Genomic DNA, 13,756 nt, shown 5'->3' on the forward strand with positions numbered 1-13,756 from the left:
CCAGTGTTGGCTGTACAGTTACATAGCTTCAAGTGTTTTAGCTCTGAAAAATGAGTTCAGTGTCTGTCTGTGAGCTAACACATGCACTTTGCACATGCTCTGTTGTTACCAGGTGGAGACAGAGTCACAGGATAAAAATGCCAGAACTGGGGCGCCTGGGTGGCTCATTAGTTAAGCGTCTGCCTTCGGCTCAGGTCATGATGCCAGGGTCCTGGGATCAAGCCCCGCGTCGGGCTCCCTGCTTGGAGAGAAGCCTGCTTCTCCCTCTCCCACTCCCCCTACTTGTGTTCCCTCTCTTACTGTGTCTCTGTCTGTCAAATAAATAAATAAAATCTTTAAAAAAAATGCCAGAACTGAACAGGCTCCTTGAGATCATAATCTTATTTTTCAGGAGAGGACTGTGACAACCAGAGAAGTGAAGTTATTTGCTCAAGATCACACATTATTATTTAGTAATAAAAATGGAAGTAGAACTAGAAGTCAGGTTTCTTGTGCCCAGTCTAGTGCATATTCTAAACCCAGTGGACTAAACATTTTAGCCTGCAGAGGAGGGCTCATGACTTAGCATGGAATAGGGAAAAAAGAGTGACTGGTGGTGGTGGTGAACCATGCAAAGAATAGTGTGTAACTTTAGGAGACCTCTCTGGGCCTTAGTTTCCTTATCTTTAAAGTGGGAATGATAATAGCTACCCTACCAGCTGTTTTGAAGATTAGGTGACATCATGTGAAAACAGTGCCTGGCACAGAGCCTGGCTTTAGGGGACACTCAGTAAGAAAGCGTCTTTATTACCAACCAGTATGTTGTCCATCTTTGCTCCATTCCAGCTCCAGACACCTTCCCAAGGGACACTCAGTGCAGCAACCCACTGGCTGCAGGGCAGTCGCACAGGACAGATTTGTGAAGGGTTTGGGAACAAATCTAGTGTGTAAGAAAACAACGAAATTCCCATAAAGCCTAATTATTTGCACTGTGTATTAATAGCACTGCTCCTCCTTCTCTCCCCCAGCAACAAATTAGGATCTGACTTGAGGTATGGTTCTGGGAAGGCAGGGCCTCGTGTGCATTTCTGTGGGGGGTGTCTCCTGCATAATGCATCCTGGCATCCAAAGGGGGCCTGGATGTCTGCCTACTCTCAGCTTCCTTTTGTATCTCCCATCATTACCCATAAAAGCCTTCATTATGATTCGGGTCCCCTTTATTGCACATATAAATAAAATCTGACAAAATTGTAAGTAAATCCTTTAGTGGTAAAAGCTGATAGAAGAGGGCAAAAATTAATTTTATGCATGAAGAATCTCATCAAGTAGCTTCATGGAAATAAAAAGAACTGGCATCAGAGACTGGTGGGGTGCAGGCTCCTCCGGTCTGCAGGTTCTACAGCTTCGCCGGTGAGGAGGGAGCGAGCCCCTGCTGCTCCAGGTCGCTCTGAAGTTTGCATGTGGCACCGGAGCCAAACCTTCCGGGAAAGGCTTCAGTTCGAAGGCAGGCAAAGGCTAGCTAGCCCCAAGGCCCTTCCACGCCAGCTCTGGGGAGGCTCCATGGATGCTAGTGGGGGAAGGGAACGCTGAGGGAGGGCCTTCAGAAACCCTGCACCAGGTAGGGCAAGGCCGAGGCATGCTCCTGAGAAAATGGCATTCAGGATTCCTACAGCTATGGCTGTAACTCTTCCGCTGTCGGACCCTCCAGGGCTAACTTTACTGCCACCACCAGAGCCGCCCACCCGGAAACAACTCTCAGGGGAGGCTGAAAGATAGGGTGGGGGCCAGCAAGGGGAGGGGAGACGGGAAAATGAGGTGCAGTGGAGGCACGTGGTCTAGAAAAACAAGGACTCATCTGCCGGGGGCAGGAAGTGTACATGCAGTAGGCCCAGATGCCCTGACAGTGAGGCCCCAGCTTCAGTGATTGCCATATTAATTCTTGGTTGACTGATACTAGGCATGCTTTTTGTTGCATTTTTTTTTCTGGTTTTCATTCATATCAAGTGGGATCAATGATGTGATTACATGACTTGTTTACTACACCCTCCATCCCCAGGGAAACAAACCGTTGACATAAAGACAAAAGTAATCTGTTCAGTCCTCACCTCTCACCAGCTTTCTGGCTTCAGCCACTGTATGTGCCAGCCTGGGCCGTTCAGCAAGACAAGATGAATTTGCCCTGGATGTGAAATAACTCTGATCAGTCGTTTGTGGCTTCAGTGTACAAAGACTGTTTCATATGCAAGTAGCTTCCTGCAGATAGTTTAAATTGGCTGATTGTGTGTGTAAGTACAATAGATTTAAGCAAATAGTGAAAGTCTGTGGAGAAGAGATGTTTTAAGAAAAGATGGCATTCTTCGCTTCGTTTTCACCATGCCCATGTGTCTCATAAGGAGTAGACAATGAGATAACAGGGGAGCTGTATTGGATAGCAGGAAAAAAACAAAACAAAACAAAACAAAAAACAAACCAAGCACTAACAAGAGTAATAAAAACAGGAGGGAAAGAGCAATTCTTCAATAACAATTCCTTATTGGTGTTCAGCTATTCCAGGGAAGTTCCATCTGTAAATCCCTGAAATGTGCTGAGAAGGCATTGAACCTGAGCCCGTGTGCTGGGGCTTTGAGAGGGCATAAATAATATTAGAATAAGGGTCAGAAGAGAATTAAATTCAGAAGCAGCAGGAAGTTCGAACTGAGTTCGAATCTCAGCTCCATCTCTTAGTCTAAGACCTTGTGTAACATAGTTAATCTTTCGGGGCTTCGGTCTCCTTAGAGTTCCTTGGAGGATTGTAGAAAGCTACGCAGAGCCTGTCCTACCACAGGCTCTCCATAAACAACAGCTCTTAGGCGTCTTTCCGGAGCTGAGATTGGATGTGTAAGGTGAGCCAGATTGTAATCTCTGGGCCTTCTCCAACCATTTGCATCTGACTACTTCATCTCACTGCATATCTTCTGTTCCATATGTCATGTCTTCGCTTTGATGAAAGTACCAAAGTGATTAGAATAAAGAGCAAATACATTTTTGAAATGTCAACCCCAGAGCATTGTTTGGATATGGTTTCCAAGTTCCTTTCCAAATTGTTTTCAAAGAATTCAATTTTCTTTCTTAACTGTGCTTGCTGATCAAGGCACCTGCTTCATTGGTTGAGCATGCCTTTGGCTTTATAGAACTCTGGCTTCCTCATAAGCTGCAGCACAATTGTTTGTTCTCAACTGCTGGCTTTGCCTTTTGTTTTGTCATGACCAAAAAGTAATATTTTACCTATTAATACCTCATTTAAAATGAAAAAAAAAAAGAGAGAAAACAATCTAAGTCTCATGCCTGCAATTTATTAGGGAATTATCCATTTGCGATTTTGTTTGGTAGTAAGATCATCAAATCTATGCAAGTTGTTTGTTGCTCTTTTAGAAAGCTGCGCTTTAATGCAGTCTTAACACTTTGACAAATGTGAATTTGGCTGTTTCTTAGGTTCTTTTTCATGCCTGTTCACCTCATTGAACCATTGATTGACAAAGACAAAACATGAGGTGAAAGAAGCTTGATGGTATTCCACACGTCCCACCTTCTGTGGGACTTGAAAAAATAAAGGATCTTGGGACTCACCCCCACATATCCAAGAGTACAGTTTGGGAAATTCTCTTAAATGACCCAAGTATGGCTGCCCCTTGAACTTCTATCTGGGGAACATTACTCAGGTCCAAACTCCACATTTCACAGTTGAGGAAATTAAGAGAAAGAGGAGTCAAAGCAGCCATGAAGCTCACAGAGCTAGATAAAGGCAAACAGGTTTCTGCCTCCTGCGGCCATTCTGAATCTACCACATTCATACTGCTCCTTGGAACAACTGGTTGGGCGTTATTATTTGCGTGGGGTTTTAAAAATGACTTCTTTAACTGAAAATGTAGACTCTGTAATTCTTACCCTGAATCATGGGAAAGAATATTACAATGTCAAAATGGCAAAGCATTGCGGTTGCTGTCAAAGATGCCTCCCAGAGAATTCAAGTTGGAGAGAGAATGGACAAGATTTAGGAAATCTCAGTTTTGTTTTCTCAGAAGTTCCTTGAATGCAACCACCCCCTTCTTTGACATGTTGGGTCTTGGGATGGCTAGCCAGGCATCTTTGCTTATGTAACAACCACTTTCCACTCCTACATTGATGGCCAACTGGTGCTGTAATTGGCCATCCTCTGACACGGCTGGCTTGGCTGACAGGAGGAGCCAGGGATGTGATCTCATAGCTTTGAGAATTCAGATCATCCCAGGTGATAGAATCTGGCTACCTTTTCTTCCTCTTTTCCCATTTCTGCCTCTCTTCTTCTCCCCAGACTGGTTCTGGGTGCAGCAGTTGGCATAGGTGTAAGAACCACAAGTTGTCCAGTAACTGGAGTGGTTGGAGTTAGGACTGACAGCAATCCTTGACCCCTCCTCAGCCTCTTTTTTATGTCCTCTAAGTTGGCAGCAGTAAACTCCTGTAGTACTTCGTTCCTCTCCTCTCTGTCTCAGGTCTCCTTTTTCATGATGATGGCAGAAATGAATTCCTTTGTATGTTTTCAGTGTTTGAGTTCCCCTGAAGAAGCTCAGTTTAAAGGCAATTTCTATGTTAAGGACTTATTAAATTCTGAGCCTCAATTTCCTCACTGGAAAAATGTGAGAATTTAGCTGTTAACATAGTGGTCACCAATACAAGTCAATAATAATAAAATAATAGTTACTGATGTATCCTTATTACTATTAATTATATTAAGAATTTTGATACAGAAGTCTTTTTCTTGTGAAAGATTCTAAATTCTTCCTGCCACATTTAGAAGTAAATATGCTCAGCTTGCAGAATTAGCAGCTTTTTAATCTACATTCCCAAAACACCTTATATTAGAAGGACATATTTTTTCAATGCATTTATCACAAGGCATTGCAATTACTTGTTTTTAGGTACTTCTCTTTTACCAGGTTTTGAGCTCCTCAAGGACAAATGCCATGACTTGTTCACTTCTGCATCCTCAGGGGCCCAGTGCAGTGTCTGGCACATAGTAGGTGTTCAGAAAATGCTTGATGAATGAATAAAGGGAAGCTCTCAGGCTGAAGAAGATACAGGGTAGTCATGGCAGCCAACAGAAATCTCCCCCGTTTACCAACTGCAAACAGTTTGGACTTTGAGTTTTAGTTTTCCACATTAAAAGGAATGATAATCAGCTTTGTCCTTCTCCCCCCTGCCTTGTAACTCATGCTACTGTGGGTTAGAATCCTTGGCAGGGATAAGGCAAAAAGTCATTCTGTCAAATTTGGCAAATTGCTATAAATTTGGATAACGGGTCTACTCAGTTTTTTTGTTTCATTTCTTTCTTTTTTATTTTTTTAATGAGGCAATCTGGGCTTTGTCTTCTGTTTATTGGAGTCAGATAGTTGTACGATTTTTTTTTCAGGTTTCATTTACTGTCTCCTGTTATAAAAGAATAGAGAAATCAACTTAGATGGGAACTTACGTTAAGCTGGTACTCTACGACTCTGTGGTCATTTGCTACAGAGGGACTTGTTTGCAAGAAGTACTTTTAGAATTCCGAGGTTTCTGCATAGACACACTACACTGGCTTTTTGGTTTAATAGTGATTCCTAAGAAGGCACAACTGACCTATGCATTCATCCGATAATTATTTGTTACGGTTCCAGTAAATTAGGCCAAGATTTTCCTCTACAGTTATTTTCGAAGATAAAGCACCAGGTAAGCAGAAAAAGTTTCCTGGTCTCTAGAGCTTTAGCAGATATTTAATTCTCGTTAGCCAGTAGAGCACCAGCAGATGTTACAAATCAGACTCCTGGAATCCATCATGGGTTCCATCCTAGAGCCTTGGCAGGTAGGAGTGGGCTTCACTAAATGATATGAGGGGGAAAAAAAGCAAATGTTGCCCTCTGTACTGTACGCACTCCACCCCAAATGCATTTATGCTCATCTTGCTGACTCGGTAGCTGGACTCAAATAGAGCCTGCCCACTTTGATTTGCTCCTTTCTCTTAATGATTTCCAAAGGTAACAGGAGAATTGCAAATAAAGGAACAAATGAGGAAAAGAATGTACACCCTAAGTAGTTTTTAAACAATTCATCTGGAAAGCTTATGCACAGCTGCCTACACTTCTGAAGGCCATTACCAGTTCCTGGAAGGATAATATCCCCACTTCCTGTTCACTGCATTTATCTTCTCTGCTTGGCAGGAGAAAACCATTCTGCTTTGCCTTGCAGGAGATCAGGGACCAATTTTCATCTCACCTGCTTTCATCTGAGCTCATACCACCACCTAGTAGGGCTCTGGGCATGTAGGGTTCAATAAATATTTGTATACTTTACTCAGTGGTGCTATTTTCCTCTGTACTAATCGAAACAAGACAAAGCCATTTGAGTCTCAGAGATCTGCAGTAGGGTCTGTTTAGAAACATTGGCTAGGAGTATTCCAGGCACCTTTAGCAGAACAGCGCACCATACCAGGTCACAGCCATTTTTTTTCACACTAGGTGTGACTCTTTCTAACCCCTGTATCAAGACACTTGCTCTGATGTTTATTGTTCCCTGACAGCTACTTGTGGTACTTTGTAAAGGGTAGAGTGACTCATTAGGTTTCGGTCCTGACACTGTGTGACGTCAGAAAAGTTACTTAATTTCATTGGACATTTATTCTTTATCTCTACAACAAGAAGGTTGTAGTAGGTCATTTCTAAGATTAGAACTTAGCCTGAGGTTTTCTCTGGGTGCCAGTACTACTCTTCCGGCAGGCCCTGCCTGGAGCACTGCACTTACATGAGTTGGGAGTCGCAAGAAGGGAATATCTGGGTTGAATATGATTTCTGCTGTCCGAGTGGAATGGTGAGTTTGTAAATTGAGTATTGTGCCTGTCCTGGCTGGGTTCTGACTCTTATTAGCTGTGTGGCCATGGACAAGTTACTAAATGGGTTTTCTCATCTATAAAGGAGCATAACAGTAGTACCTAACTTGTGGAGTTGTAATGAGAACTAAATATGGTAAGACATTCAGAGCGCTTAGAACAGTGACTGAGACATGGTCTACCCTCGATAAATGTTAGCTATTATTATTGTTGTTGTTAATATTACATTTCAGTTATATCCTTAAGATCTCTTTTAGCTTTGATATTTAAATTATGATAAGCCAGTACTTGCACTTGATGAAAAATACTAGACCAGCCTTATGGTATGCGTTAAAATATTTGATTTTTGGATAATCTGTTAAGTGTTATTAGTGATTTGCCACTAAGGGTCAGGAGCAATCAATCTTCATAGGATGTTGCAGATCGGTTAATCCTAATTCTACATCACGTGGACTGGCAGGTGATGATAAAGGCAACTGGGATTTGTTCTTTCTGCTCTTCATTTATTAATTCATAAAATATACAATTAGTGAATGTCTACTATGTTACAGACACTGTTGTAGACACTGGATATGCAGTGATAATTAACACAGACAGGACTCCTGTTCTCAAAGAGCTTAATTCTAGTGGGCCAACAGATAATACATAAGTATACAAAGAAAAAAGTCAGTCTCAGATAGTGATAGGTACTGTGATGACAGTAAAACAGTCCTGTAGTAAGGGATACTTTACACGGGGTGGTCAGGAAAGGCTACCATGGGAACAAATATTTGAGCTGAGTCCTGATTTGTTAGTAGGAGTCAGCTATGGATATGAGGAAGATTGTTACGGTCAGTGGGAAGAGCATGTGTGAAAGCCGTCTTGCAGGAGTTTGGTGTCATCAAGGAACAGAAAAAAGCCCCAGTGAGGTTGGGGTAGAGTTAGCACAGAGAAGAATGTTAAAGGTTAAGGTGGGGAGTTATGTAGGGACCAGATGGTTTGGGGCATGATAGGTCCTGATAAGAAATTTAGATTTTATTCCAAATGTACTAAGAAGCCATCTAAATGTTATAAGCAAGGGAGTGACGCAGTTTGATACACATTTAAAAAACACCATTCTCTGGGGCGCCTGGGTGGCTCAGTTGGTTAAGCGACTGCCTTTGGCTCAGGTCATGATCCCGGAGTCCCGGGATCGAGTCCCACATCGGGCTCCCTGCTCAGCAGGGAGTCTGCTTCTCCCTCTGACCCTCTTCTCTCTCGTGCTCTCTCTCATTCTCTCTCTCAAATAAATAAATAAAATCTTTAAAAAAATAATAAAATAAAATAAAAAAATAAAAAAATAAAAAAAAATAAAAAACACCATTCTGGTTTCTTTGTCACAAATGAATTTTTGTGAATGAAAGGGAAATCAGGTTAACCAGTTGCCACTAATCCAGGTAAAAGCAAAGAGGCGTGGGAAGGTGAAGAGAATAGACAGATTTGGGATACATTTCAGAGGTGGAGGTATAAGGGTTTGCTTCCAAAACTGTTTACTATCTTATGTGACCTGTGTCTTATACGTGAAAACCTCTTAAAGGGCCACAAGCCCACCATTTCCTTAAGTATTTTCATTAGTCTGTAAGTATTCCACTTGGTGTTATCGATGCCTGAATGCATTAATACCACTTTTCTGAGTGTTTATCTTGGGAAAAAAAGTTGCTCCCATGCAACTCACACACCGAGAAACTGAATCAATAGGCCCTGTCAAAATAAATGTCACTGCTTAGTCCCTTGGAGATGTCTCTATGGCTTTCACGGTGGTGGTAGTGGTGGTGGTGGTTGTTTACATGAAATAAATTACTGCAAGTTTACAGCAAGTGATTAAATGCTCACTTAAATCCCTTACCTGTTAGAGAGGGAACATGAGGGAATCTGGATTCTTAAACCAGAGAACTCTCAAAACATGCAGCAGCATTCCCCCTGTTTGGCTGGCTCTGTGTGTGTAGGCTCCTTGCTTCCCACCTTCCTTCAGAGTACTGGCCAGTAAACTAGTCAGCTTGCAATGACTAACCTCTCCCAAGGAGACTTTAATCCCAGTGTATCCCTTGCAGTGCCTTTTTGTTTATTAAGTTTTTAAGTTTAATTCCAGCAGAGTTAACAGACAGTGTCATATTATTCAGGTATACACTGCTTTTAAGATATGTTATCTGAGATTCCTCCCATCCCAGAGGAGGGACTGAGAGCTCAAGTCCCTCTGCTGCCCATTCAGATGAGCGATGTGACTCTGTTTTTATTGCCCTTTCTTATCCAGTCACTTCACATCCATCTGCAGACATGTTTTCCAGCCTAGTTCAACTTTCACTGTGGGCAGAGTTTGGCTATTCCTTTATAAAATAGAGAATATAAAATATAATTGACTGATCAGCTAATCAGTATGTGGATCTCTTGGACCTTTATGTTTACTTTTTTAAATTCCTAACCTTTCTTCTCTACTGTAAGCAGAAAGGACCTTTATTGGAAGGACAGTAGGTAGCTCTTAGACTAGAAGGAAAGACCAGGAGACGTGGCTGAGGTGAGGTAGGTGATGCGGACTGTTGCTGAGATCATAGTGCGTGAGAGCTGCCTGCGCTGCCCCCTGCCGCTGCTCTTGCTGCTTCTGGTGCCCCTGGACGGTGGGCAGTCCTGCAGGGGCCCGGTCTTCCTTCTCTGCGGCCTCTGCTACCATCAGATTGAGTTCTGGACCATTCCTAGCTCTTTGTGTCACTCCCTTCAGATTCAAAGTCCTGTGAAGCTGTGGCCCATTGGAAGCGATTGGGTTATGTGTCCGTGCTCAGCTGTCAGACATCAGGAGAGTTAAACCGGTCCTTTTAGCTTCTGTGGTGATAGGCAGCACTCTGCATTTCAGTCTTTAATTCTGGGCTGTAAATATCTATCCTAGAGGTTCCTTTGGTGAAAGTCTGTTGGGAGTAACTTGTTTAGTGTATGACAACATTAAGCGTCTGTTTCTCCCTTTTTTTGACAGTTTGATATCTAATTGACATAATAAACTGCATGCGTTTGAAGTGTAGAATTTGATATGTTTTGAAATATGTATTCACCTGTGAAATCATAACCACAATCAAGAGTATGTATACATTCATCACTTGCAAAAGGCTTCCACTGCCTTTCCTTGACTCCTCCAAAGCAACTATAGGTTAATTTGAATTTTCTAAAATCGTGTGAAAATGTCGTCATACCACATGTATTTTTTTATATCTGACTTCTTTCACTCTAATTATTTCAGGTTCATCCGTGTTGAGTATATCAATAGTTCTTTCTATTGCTACATAGTATTCCATTGTGTGCATATATGTGTATCACAGTTTCTTTGTCCACTCACCATTTTATGGACATTTGGGTTATTCCTAGGTTTTGCCTATTACAAATAACATCTATTAATATTTGCATACAAGTTTTTGTGTACACCTGTGCTTTTATTTCTCTTGAGAAAATATCCAGGAGCAGAAAGTCTGGGTCATATTGTAGGTGTGTGTTTAACTTTTTAGGAAACTGTAAAATAGTTTCCAAAACAGTTGTATCATTTTACCACCAGCAGTACATAAAAGTTCCACTTGCTCCAGATCATCCCCAACTTTTGATATAGTCAAAAACTGACATAGTCTCTCAAGCTCTGGTAACATGTATCTACAGTTCATGATCCAGTGTAAAAGAGAGAACCTCTCCTTTCTAATACCATATATAAAATACAGTGGCCTCCCCCCCAAACCTTATCTGTGGAAGATATGTTCCAAGACATCCATCCAGTGGATGCCTAAAACTGTGGGTAGTACTGAACCCTGTATATACTATGTTTTTTTCTAAACATACATGCCTATCATAAAGTTTAATTTGTAAATTAAGCACAGTAAGAGATTAACAACAATAACTAATAATAAAATAGAACAGTTATAACAATATACTATAATAAAAGTTAAGTGAATGTGGTCTTTCCCTCTCAAAATATCTTATTGTCCTATACTCACCCTTCTTCTTGTGATGATGTGAGATAAAATGAAATGAGGTGAATTACATAGGTATTGTGACATAGCTTTAGGCTACTGTTGACCTTCTGAGAATACAGAAGGATGTGAGGAGGATCATTCACTTCTGGACCGTGGCTGACCATGGGTAACTGAAGCCATGGTTTTGCTTTCTGCAGATAAGGGGAACTACTGTATTAAGAAGTCATTCTATCAGTGTGCCAAGCATTGTCCTATAATGTTCTTGTCCAAGAGAAGAGAGATCCTGTAATTTTAAGTTCCAACAAAACAAAACAAAACAATAGATGTCTTGAGTTTAAGGAGCATGGAAAATGAGTGAAACCCTGGTAACATTATCTAATAAATCTTATGAATAATATACAAAGTAGACTATATAAATCTGGCTTTCTGAGTCCACAGGATCAAGACAAGAAGGGGAATAGTGGTTGAAGATAAAAGACCTAGAGTGTATAGTGCTACCATTAAGAACCCCTGTGCTGACCCAGAAGTGCTCAATGGCAGGTAATAAATGAGGCCTGGAATAATTCTCTAAGCCCAGGGGAAAGAAAAAAAACAACAACACAGTGGCTTTTTAGTATATTGTTAAAATTTAAAAGTGCCCATTGGGATTCCATACTTCATCACTTAACTGATGACTATTACTTATTCTGTCAGTGAATTATGTATATAACATGGAAAAAAAACTAAGTTCAAGAAGTATTCAATTACTGCCAAATTAAAACACCTGAAATCTTGGCCTTCAAAAATGTTCTGTGTAATCTCTATATATTCTGTCATTTTGTTTAGGTCTGGTGCTCCTTCAAAAAGCTGCTTAACTAGTGGAGATATACTTGATATATAGTTTCCTCAGTACAATCAAAGATTGTAGTGATTTGGTTAATATTCAAATAGAAACATAGATTGTTATTTTGAGGTACCAGTTTGTCTTCTGCTTCTGTAGGCCTAATCTTTCTTTGTATTTTTATCTTCATTGTGGACATGACATTTTTAGTAGTGATATTAATGATATGATATATTTACAGTTTGCTGATACCTTATAAAAATAAAGTCCATTGCGTGATGGAGTATAGATTGGCATGGGGTTATTGATGCTTCTCCAGTGTTTCAGAACTTAGATCGATTAAATTGTTTTCATCTCTTTTGAGGTTTGAGTAATTATCTCATGAAACGCGTATGAAATTATTGCTATTATAAAGAAGTAGTTCACTGAGAGCAATGTGGATATTTGAGTTCTGAAACAAAGGTGAGGAACATCATTTGACTGGCAATATTTCAAATGTCTGGCTTGACACTGAAATGTTTATTCATCATCTCTACTTTACCTACCTGATTTCTCTCTCTCTCATTACATTGCTGTGATAGACTCCCTCACTGGTAAAAAGTCTTCCTGCAAATGTAAGCATTGCTACCACATTCTCTCAGGGGTAAACTCTCCTTAATACCAGACATGTGGGCCTTGGCTTTCATTGCTCATCCTTTCATTCCAAAATCCCGAGGCCAGTGTTCCATCATGTGACTGAAACAGGCTTCAATTCCAGGTGCCAGGTGGCATGGCTTATGAGGGCCACAGGTAATGAAAAGATGAAGCCATTTTATTTTATGTACTCTAAACTTGCTTGATTGATTCTCTCATATTCATTGCATAAAAACAGGGTGGCTTCTTTGCTCTAAACTGTAGGCTGCACTGAACCAGAAAAGAAAGTTAGATGAGAACCAGAAAATATTTGTCAAATGAGTTTCCTGAAGGAAATCTCTACAACTGCAATTATTAGGAAGCTTCTAGGAATCTCAACCAATCCCTTTGGGAACTCATGGGAAAAATGGTACTTCTAAATACATTCATCCCAGGAACATTGGTGAGCAAGGCCTTTAAAGTAGTTGCTTCAAGAGTGAATTTTCTTAGTAAACCCCATCAGTAGATCAGAGAAAATTTCCATGTAAAAGTTCAGCATTGCAATGGTAGCTTATTTCATTCATTTCACGGAATAATTGAGGGTTCTTGTTATCTTTATGATGCAATGACGCAGCTGAATATTTGCTAAGATATTTTCTGTGCTCTCAACTGTGGTTACTCCTAAGGGAGTAGAAAAAAGGTAGGAAAAAAAGTCATTCCCTTACAGTCTGATAGTGAAGACAAGATGAAAACAATCAATAGATAAACAGGGAACAGAGTTCCCACTGGGACAGTAAAAGAACAAAACTATGATTCATGACATCTGGATGGGCCTTCATGCTCTACTGTTTTTTGTGGGGGGGATTTAGGCAAATCAGGTAATCTTTCTGGACCACAAATTCCTCACATATAAAATTACAGTGTTAGACCAACATTATGGGATTGGTTTCTTCATGTAATCATAATTCTGAAGGCAGAGATGATACAAAGTGAGGTTCTTTTCCATTTTAGTTCCTATTTCATTTCTTATGTAAATTACTAGTAGCTTTCTGTATCCTGGCAGGTGTTCTCATCCCATTAGCTCCTATTCTGATGTTCCCCAAATGTCATTACAGATACAAGTGACCGTCACTGTTTATTGGCTAGGTGGACAAATTTTGCATCTTCTCTGCCATTTTCATCTTGATGAAAATCCAGGAAACCACATCTTCTTCCTCAGCTTCCACAGCAGAGGTAATCAAGTTGTTTAGTAACTGAAAGTTTAGTGGAGTTAACTGGGGATGTTTCTCTTCCCTTCTTGTGTTTTCTTCTCCCCTCTTATCGCTGTTTTGAGCACTCCATATTATTCCATCTGTTTGCTGAGGGGACCCTCTTGTTTCATATTGAGCCACTGAACCTACCAATAGCCACCTACCTCTAGACTTCCAGTTGTATAAGACAAACAAAAAAAAACCTCACCTGATTTTATACTGCTGTAAATTGAATTTTATGTTACCTGTATTTTAATGTGTT

The 13,756-nt window shown here is 40.6% G+C and overlaps 1 long non-coding RNA gene across 3 annotated transcripts in view; it reads left to right on the forward strand.

Moving 5' to 3' along the window:
- The window catches only part of LOC113928857, a 229,888-nt gene that overhangs the window by 133,267 nt on the left and 82,865 nt on the right, over window positions 1–13,756 (forward strand). The window contains exon 4 of one of the 3 annotated variants that reach the window (XR_003521984.2): window positions 13,360–13,477. The exons of the other annotated variants lie outside the window; for them this stretch is intronic. This is a non-coding gene — a long non-coding RNA (uncharacterized LOC113928857). The remainder of the gene's footprint in view (window positions 1–13,359; window positions 13,478–13,756) is intronic. 3 annotated transcript variants of the gene reach the window in all.

The sequence above is a fragment of the Zalophus californianus genome, chromosome 5, assembly GCF_009762305.2.
Source record: "Zalophus californianus isolate mZalCal1 chromosome 5, mZalCal1.pri.v2, whole genome shotgun sequence".
Taxonomy (NCBI): domain Eukaryota; kingdom Metazoa; phylum Chordata; class Mammalia; order Carnivora; family Otariidae; genus Zalophus; species Zalophus californianus.